Genomic DNA, 8029 nt, shown 5'->3' with positions numbered 1-8029 from the left:
AAAGAAAGAAAGAAAGAAAGAAAGAAAGAAAGAAAGAAAGAAAGAAAGAGAAAACAAAACAAAAAGCAGAAAGAAAAGAAAAAAAACGAGGTACATCATAATTACATTGATAAAAATCTGGGCTAAGAGAAAATTTAAAAGCAGCCAGAGAAAGACACAACACATATGTGGAAACAATAAGAATAAACACTGACTCTCATCACAGACAACGCAAGCTAAAAAACGATGAAATGTTGTATTTTAAGTGCTGGGGGTTTTAACCTAAAGTTTTAACCTAAAATTTCATAACCTGCAGAAGTATCCTTCAAAAATGAAGGCAAAAGGAAGACATATTCAAATAAAGAATAGCTAACAATAACTTTCATAACCAGCAGAACTACACTATAAAAAATGTTAAAAGAAATTTTTCAGTGTAAAGAATAACTGATACTAGAAGGAACTTGAATATCAGCAAAAAAATGAAGAGTGCCAAATATAGTAACTATATGGAAAAACATAAAAAGATGTTTTAATATCCTAATTTCCTTATAACCATTAGCTGTTTAAAAGAAAAATGGCTAGGAAATGTTTAGTTTTTAACATAGATAAACATAAAATATGTGACAAACAAAAAGAGGATAAATGTAGTAAGGTTCTTACCTTATATGTGAAAAGATAAAGTTTTAATTTAAATTAGACTGTGGTAAGTTAATAATGCATATTGTAACCACAAGACCAACCACTAAAAATGGAAAGCAAAAGGAATAGATAAATGAGACAACAATAAATATTTGATTAATCTAAAAGATGATGGAAAAAGAGGAGAAAAAAACAGAACAAATGACAAAAACAAGGGAAAATAGCAAAATGGTAGGCTTAAACTCAATCATATCAGTAATTACATAAATGTGAATGGAGTAAACACTGATTAAAAGACAATTGTCAGACTGGATAAAGAAGTAAAATTCACCTATATTAAGACACAGAGTTGAAAGTAAAAAAGTGGAAAAATATTTAGTATGTGAATGAAAAATTGGACATTATAGAGAACATAAATATATTAAAAAGATAAAGTAATATTATTAACTGCTTTGTACCCATAACACCAATCCTACACAAACTCCTACACAAAAGAGTAGAGGATGAAAGACTTTCCAACTTCTTTTATGGATCAGTGTTACCCTAATAGCAAATCCAGAGAAAAACAAGAAAATGTTAGAAAAATATTTTTCATGCATAAATCATAAAAATCCTGAACAAAGTAGTAGCAAATTAAATTCAGCAATATATCAAAATCATTATGCCTCAAGATCAAGTGAGGTTTGCATGGAATGCAATATTGGTTTACCATTTGGAAATCAATCAATATAAACCGACAGACTGAAGGCCAAAAATATTCCATATGGTCATTTTAATAACTGCAGAAAAAACATATAACAAACTTCACCTCCCCACTCATGATAAAAATTGTTAGCAAACTAAAAGTAAAGGGAACTTCCTTAACTTTATTAAGGGTATCTATGAACAACACAGCTGAGCACAGGAGATTTTAAGGCAATGAAACTATTCTGCATATTTAATGGTTTGGTTATAAGGCATTATATATTTGTCAAAATTCATAGAACTGTATAACACAAAGAGTGAACTCTAGTGTAAATATGGACTTTGGATAATAATGTGTCAATAATCATTTATTGGCTGTTACACAAACATTCATCAGATATACAACTCTAATGCAAAATATTAGTAATAAGGAAACTGGGTGGAAGCATATGGGAATTCTGTATGCTCAATTTTTCTGTAAACCTAAAACTGCTCTAAAAATAAATAAATTTTTTAAAACTACAGAAAACATCAAACTTATTAGTGAAGGATTGAATGTTTTTCCCATTTTAATGAGAAACAAGGCAAGGACATCCACTATCACCATTTCTACTGAAAACTGTGCTGAAGATTCTGGCCAGCATACTCAGGCTAAATAAATAAATCCCTAATATAAAGAATGGAAAGTAAAAAAGAATATTTGTTGCAGATTACATTATGATGTACATAAAAATTTTTAAGGAATGAATGCATAATAAGACCCCTAAACCTTGTACGTGAATTTAGCAAGGTCACAGGAAACAGGCCAGTATGCAAAGATGAAATGCACTTCTATATGTGAGTAAAGAGCTCCATAGTGAATACTATTCCAGCAGGCTTTTTTGAATAAATTTTGGCAGACTGATTCTAAAATGTATAAAGAATTTGAAAGGACTTAGCTAAACAATCTTAAAAATGAAAAACAAAGTTGGAGGATTTATATTGCCTGATTATAAGATGTCCTGTAAAGTTATGGTAATCAAGACAGTGTGATACAGACATACAGATCAAGGGAACCAAATAAATAGTCTAAAAAATAGAACCAAAATATATGGTCATTATGTTTTTTAAAAGGCACCAAATACACTTCAGAGAGAAAATAAAGTCTTCAAATGTAATGCTGTAACTGGATGACCATATTTAAAACTGAACCTCATATTTTAAAACTGAGCCACCTGGGTGGCTCAGTCGGTTAGGCGTCCAACTCTTGATTTCAGCTCAGGTCATGATCTCGGGGTCATGAGATCAAGCCCCTGATCAGGCTCAGCATTCAGTGGGGAATCTGAGATTCTCTCCCTGTCCCTCTCCCCCGCCCCTGCTCGCACAGACTCTCTCTCTCAAAAATAAATAAAAAATAAAATCTTTAAAGAAAAAATGAATCTTGACCTCTGTCTCACAACACACTCAAAGCATAATTTGAGATGGATAATAAACATAAATGTAAAAGCTAAAACTTCTAGAAGAACACAGAAGAGTCTATCTTTGCAAACTTGGAATAGGCAAAGATTTTTGTAGGAAAAGCACTTACCATAAAAGAAAAAAAGATCAATTGTACTTCCTAATGCTAAAAACTTCTGCTCATAAAAAGACAGTGTTAAGAAAATGAAAAGGCAAGCCATGACCGAGGGGAAAATATTTATAATACTTATATCTGAAAAAAATTATTTGTGTCCAGAAAATATAAAGTATTCCTGCAACTTAATAGTGAAAAGATAACCTGATTAAAAAGTGGTCAAAATAATTGAATATGTACTTCATGAAACAGTGGATAGAATGACCACTAAACACATGAAAAAGTGATCAAAATCATTAATCATCAGGAAAATGCAACTTAAAATAAAATGATAGATCACTTCATACACACAGAAGATTTGTATGGTGAGGAAGATGTAGATCATATGTTGTTAGTGGGGCTATAAAATGGCATAGCTATTTTGGAAAACTAGCGATTCCTTATAAAGTTAAATATATATATAAAACCTATGACCTGCAATTTTATTCCAAGGGCAAATAAAGACATATGTCGACAATAAATACTTGTATATGAATGTTCATATCACCTTTATTCATAATAATTGGAACCAGAAATAATGCAAATATCCATCAAGAAGGACATGAATAAATTCTGGTATATTCATACAATGGAACAAGAAAAATTAAAAAATTATCCACTAAATGGATAAATGCAATAAAGTGGATAAATTTTGAAGCAAATGAAGCTAGACAAGAAAAGATACTGTATGAAATAGATCCTGTGTGATTCCATGTATATGAAATCCTGCAACCCGGAGGGATTTGGTGTTAGAAATCAGAAGACAGTGGCCTGTGATGTGGGGTTGAAGCATGGACTGACTAGAAGAGGCATGATGGAATTTTCTGGGGTGGAAACATTTCATATCTTGGTTCATTTGTGAGGATACAGAAAAGTGTCTATTTATCAGAACTCATTGAAATTATGATATGTGCATTACACTATATATAAATTATACCTCAATAAAGAAAGGAGAAATGTTTTGCATACACACACGCACACACACACACACACAGAGGGGATGAAAGAAAAGAAAGATGTATTTTGGGTTTTGTTTTTTATTTTCCCTTAATGCATCCCAAGAAACTACAAGAATGCCTGCTATATAATAGGTACTCAGTAAATATTCAATGAAAAAAGTGATATGTATGAAAAACTTTGAATAATGAACAAGAAGCTATTAATAGTAGTTACCTGTGAAGGTCAGCCTAATAGAAGAGAAGGGGATGCTTACTTCCAGCTTTCCATCTTTTTATACAGTCAATCTTGAATGCATATTTTACCCACACATGTGCACACACACATACACAAATACTTCCAGAAACTCATCATGTTACATTAGGTATGTTTTTTTAAATCTAAGTTTTGGTAAAAATTAAAATGTCTGACATCTAAAGGAACCCAATATAATTTTTGTGAAATACAGGAATTTATTAATATATATAAGATCTAGATGATGGTGATTTTCCAAGCAATATTGTTTGAGCTTCTAATGATGTCAATCCTCTTTGTATAACTCAGTGTGTGTTGAAGGCTGAACTAAAAATTTCATAGTATCTGTTAGCAATAAAATGAGCTATCATTCACAAAAGCGTCAGGGAGAGCAGGTGCTGCTGAAATTCCTAACTACTCTGCAGGGGGGATATTATTATCTCTAATTTACAAATGATTAAAGCTGGGGTCAAGGAGGCTAAATGATTTTCGAGATTCTCAGGGGTAGACAGTGTCAAATTCAGAATGTGCTGCCACATCTGATTCCTAAATGTGTGCTTTTTACAGTGATCTCCTTTGCCTCTCATAGATCAAAAATTAATAAAGAGGAAAATAAAATAAAAAGTGTTTTAAAAAGGCAAGTTAAATGTATAATATAGCAGCCAGGGTGACTGGTTTTTGGAAGAAAGTGTTCCCTGGGAAGAAGACTGGTAAATCGCGGGGACAGAATCTGACTGAGGGGTAGGCAGACAAGACTGCTGCCCAAGACACTGACCTGGGGGCGTTAAAATATCCATGGAATAAATTAGAAATGAAGTGATTGCTGAACTAGATTTTCTCAAGTGGCTTTTTATGTAACTACGGAAATACAGATTTGTACAAATCCAGCAGAAGCACAGTATGGAAAGAGTGCTCACCAGCATGGACAGGTCTCTCTTGAAGAATTTTGCAACACACATATGCAATTTGCAGCCAGCCAAAAAACAGCAGAGCGGGCAGCTGAAAGCAAGATAAAACAACTGCAGAGCACAAAGCTGTTCACAGGATTGAGGAATTTCCTTCATTATCTAAATCTTTAATAAGCTTGCCAACAAGTTGTCTGATTTGAATAATCACAAAAGAAAAGAGGAGAGAATAAGAGATGTAGGAAAGCAGGAAACTTTTGTCTGCTATTTTTTTCAGACTTCTGGCTCTGTTCGGGGCAGCAAAGTGAGTCAGTAAATGAACTTATTTCTGTATACATTTTTATTATTAGGAAGTCAGAGTCTCCCTCCCCCTTTAAATAAATCTTGAATAATATTTTAAAACTCACTTTGAAATGGTACCAAATTATTAGTCTGGAGACACCCACGGGTCTAGGTCCAGGCTTGGCTGTGTTTATATAGCCTTTCTTTTTATCCTTTTCATCATGGAATCATGGAAGGAAAAAAAAAAAAAAAGCAAGTACTTCTAAGATTAGAATTATCTGAGGGAAAAGAAAAACTACAGTCTCGAAGCACATTTTAGAAACATGCCAGAGAATGAAACTGGATCCTTATCTTACACCGTACACCAAAATCAGCTCAAAATGAATTAAAGACTTGAACATAAGACCTGAAACCATAAAACTCCCAGAAGGAAACATGGGTGGTAAGCTCCTTGACATCAGTCTTACCGATGATTTTTTGGATTGGACGCCAGAAGCAAAGGCAACAAAAGCACAAATAAACAAGTGGAACTGAAAAAACAATAACAAAACAACTGACAATTCTTAGTGCTAGGTATTGAACGCTAAAATGAGTATGGAATGTAAATGTGTTTTCAGAATTCAGACATCAGAGTGGGCACTGGCCAAAAGGGAAGGGTTCACATTTGAGGTGGATCTTGAGCTGTACTTGAGTGAAAGACGAGTAGAATTTGGGACTAGGAGCTAAACACCAGGCACAGGCAGAGTGTTGCTACAGAATTATGATGGCCCGTTCTGTTTCTTCCTGTTAGCTGCTTTTCACAATCCCAACCATTTCCATAACTCAGTGCCTCTCAACCTTATATAGGTACATACACACACCACCTATACACGTGTCCGTATCTTGAAGAAAGATTTTAGGGGAAGTGTGTGGCTAATTATAATAGCTACTTCTACAATGAAATTAATTTAGTAATTTGCAAGTGCTTCTCACAGATGATAATCCTTACTGCAAAACAGAATTGCAAAAATAGTCCCAGTGAAGACAGACTTTATATCCCTCAGATTCTTCCACAGGCATAACTTTTCCTCAAACATCAACACAGGGGATAACTTATAAGTTCCTATTCAGCTTGGGACAAAATACAAATGATGTATATTTGGCATCTGCTTGAAATGGAAGATGCTAGTAGCTCTCTTTTGAAAGAGACTTCTGTGAACAAGGACTTGGCCTGCATTCAGTCCTTCAACACCAACCGTAGTAGAAAGGGTAAAAACACCAGCATCAGTCATTAGGTAAGAGGTGAGGTTTTCTGTTGTTTCTTCAGCACTGAACCAGATGTTGGCATGACTGTGTATTTCTCTCCTTGGCTGCTCATGGGGAAGTCTTGTTTGGAAACTTTAACACATATAGAGGGGTCCTTTGTTGGCAGAGAGAAGAGAAGTTGGAAGGCTTATTTCTGAAGTATTTCTGTATTGTGGTAGGTTATTTAAAAAAAAAGATTATTGTAGGGATAAACCATTCTCATTTGAAATCATGAATCACATTTCTTTTAAGCTTTCTTTTCTTAACTCCATTTGCAAATATAAGTATAGAAATGTTATTCTACATTTTAATCATGATGTAGCCAAAGTCACCTCCAATCTGCAAATTTACTTCAAGCAACATGGAGGACAGAGAATAGGCAGAAACAATCCCTGATCCTCTACCCATAATTTGGAAAGAAAATGAAATCACATGCCACGATGTACTTCAACCATGCAAATTGTTTTTTTTTTTAAGATTTATTTATTTATTTTAGAGAGAAAGAGATAGCAAGCAGGGGGCGGGGCAGAGGGAGCGAGAGAATCCTGAAGCAGACTCCCTGCTGAGCAAAGAGCCCGATGCAGGGCTCCATTCTAGGACCATGGGATCATGACCTGAGCCGAAATCAAGAGTCGGCTGTTTAACTGACTGCAGCTCCTCAGGTACCCCCCATGCAAATTGTTTTTATACATATCCACTGGTGAAAGGAAGCATCAAAAACCCTAGGAAGTATTCTACCAATATTTTTCAACCCATAAATAAGTTTTAGGAAAATATGTACTTTTTTATACCTATCCTAAAATTCAAAGGCCCTGTCTTTGTCAGCATTCCAATTTTTATCATGATCACAAATGAGATTATAAGTAAATGAATACTTATGAGAAAGATAGGGGAGAAACACTCTTTCATAAAGGGGATGACTTAAAAGACAAACTGTGATTCTGAATTCACAATAAAACTGCAAAAATAATTTTAGTTTCATTTCAAAGAAAAACCCCAGATCAGCATCAGTTATGTAGTTATGCAGAAGAACTGAAATTTTGAAAAAGACATATAATGTGTTTTGTAAGTACAAATAACAATAAAATTAAACTGTTAGAGAGGCCCCCCTTAACTAGTTAAAGGGATCATTCCTCTCACCTGTATCACTAATCCATTAGAAAAGAAAAATGATACCGAGAATACAGTAATTATTATGGGATATTTTCATAGCTTTATATTGAAGAAAACTTATGGACTTAAAAACTTCTAGTGCAAATCAGAAAGGAAAAAAACAGGAATTCTATAATCCAATCGAGATATGGGGGGATATTTCTGTTTCTGGTTAGAATGTAGGAAGTCATGAGGACAATACTATCAATCAAACAATGAGAATAAGACAGATAAGCTACAAAATTATAGCTTAAAAAAACACCAGGCAGTCAAGGATGCAAACTGATATAAATACACTAAATTCCAGAAATTGGCAAACCCT

Source organism: Callorhinus ursinus, unplaced genomic scaffold (genome assembly GCF_003265705.2).
Source record: "Callorhinus ursinus isolate GAN/ISIS: 27379988/994484 unplaced genomic scaffold, GSC_fseal_2.0 scaffold25, whole genome shotgun sequence".
NCBI classification, from domain to species: domain Eukaryota; kingdom Metazoa; phylum Chordata; class Mammalia; order Carnivora; family Otariidae; genus Callorhinus; species Callorhinus ursinus.
This window is presented reverse-complemented; position numbering follows the sequence as displayed.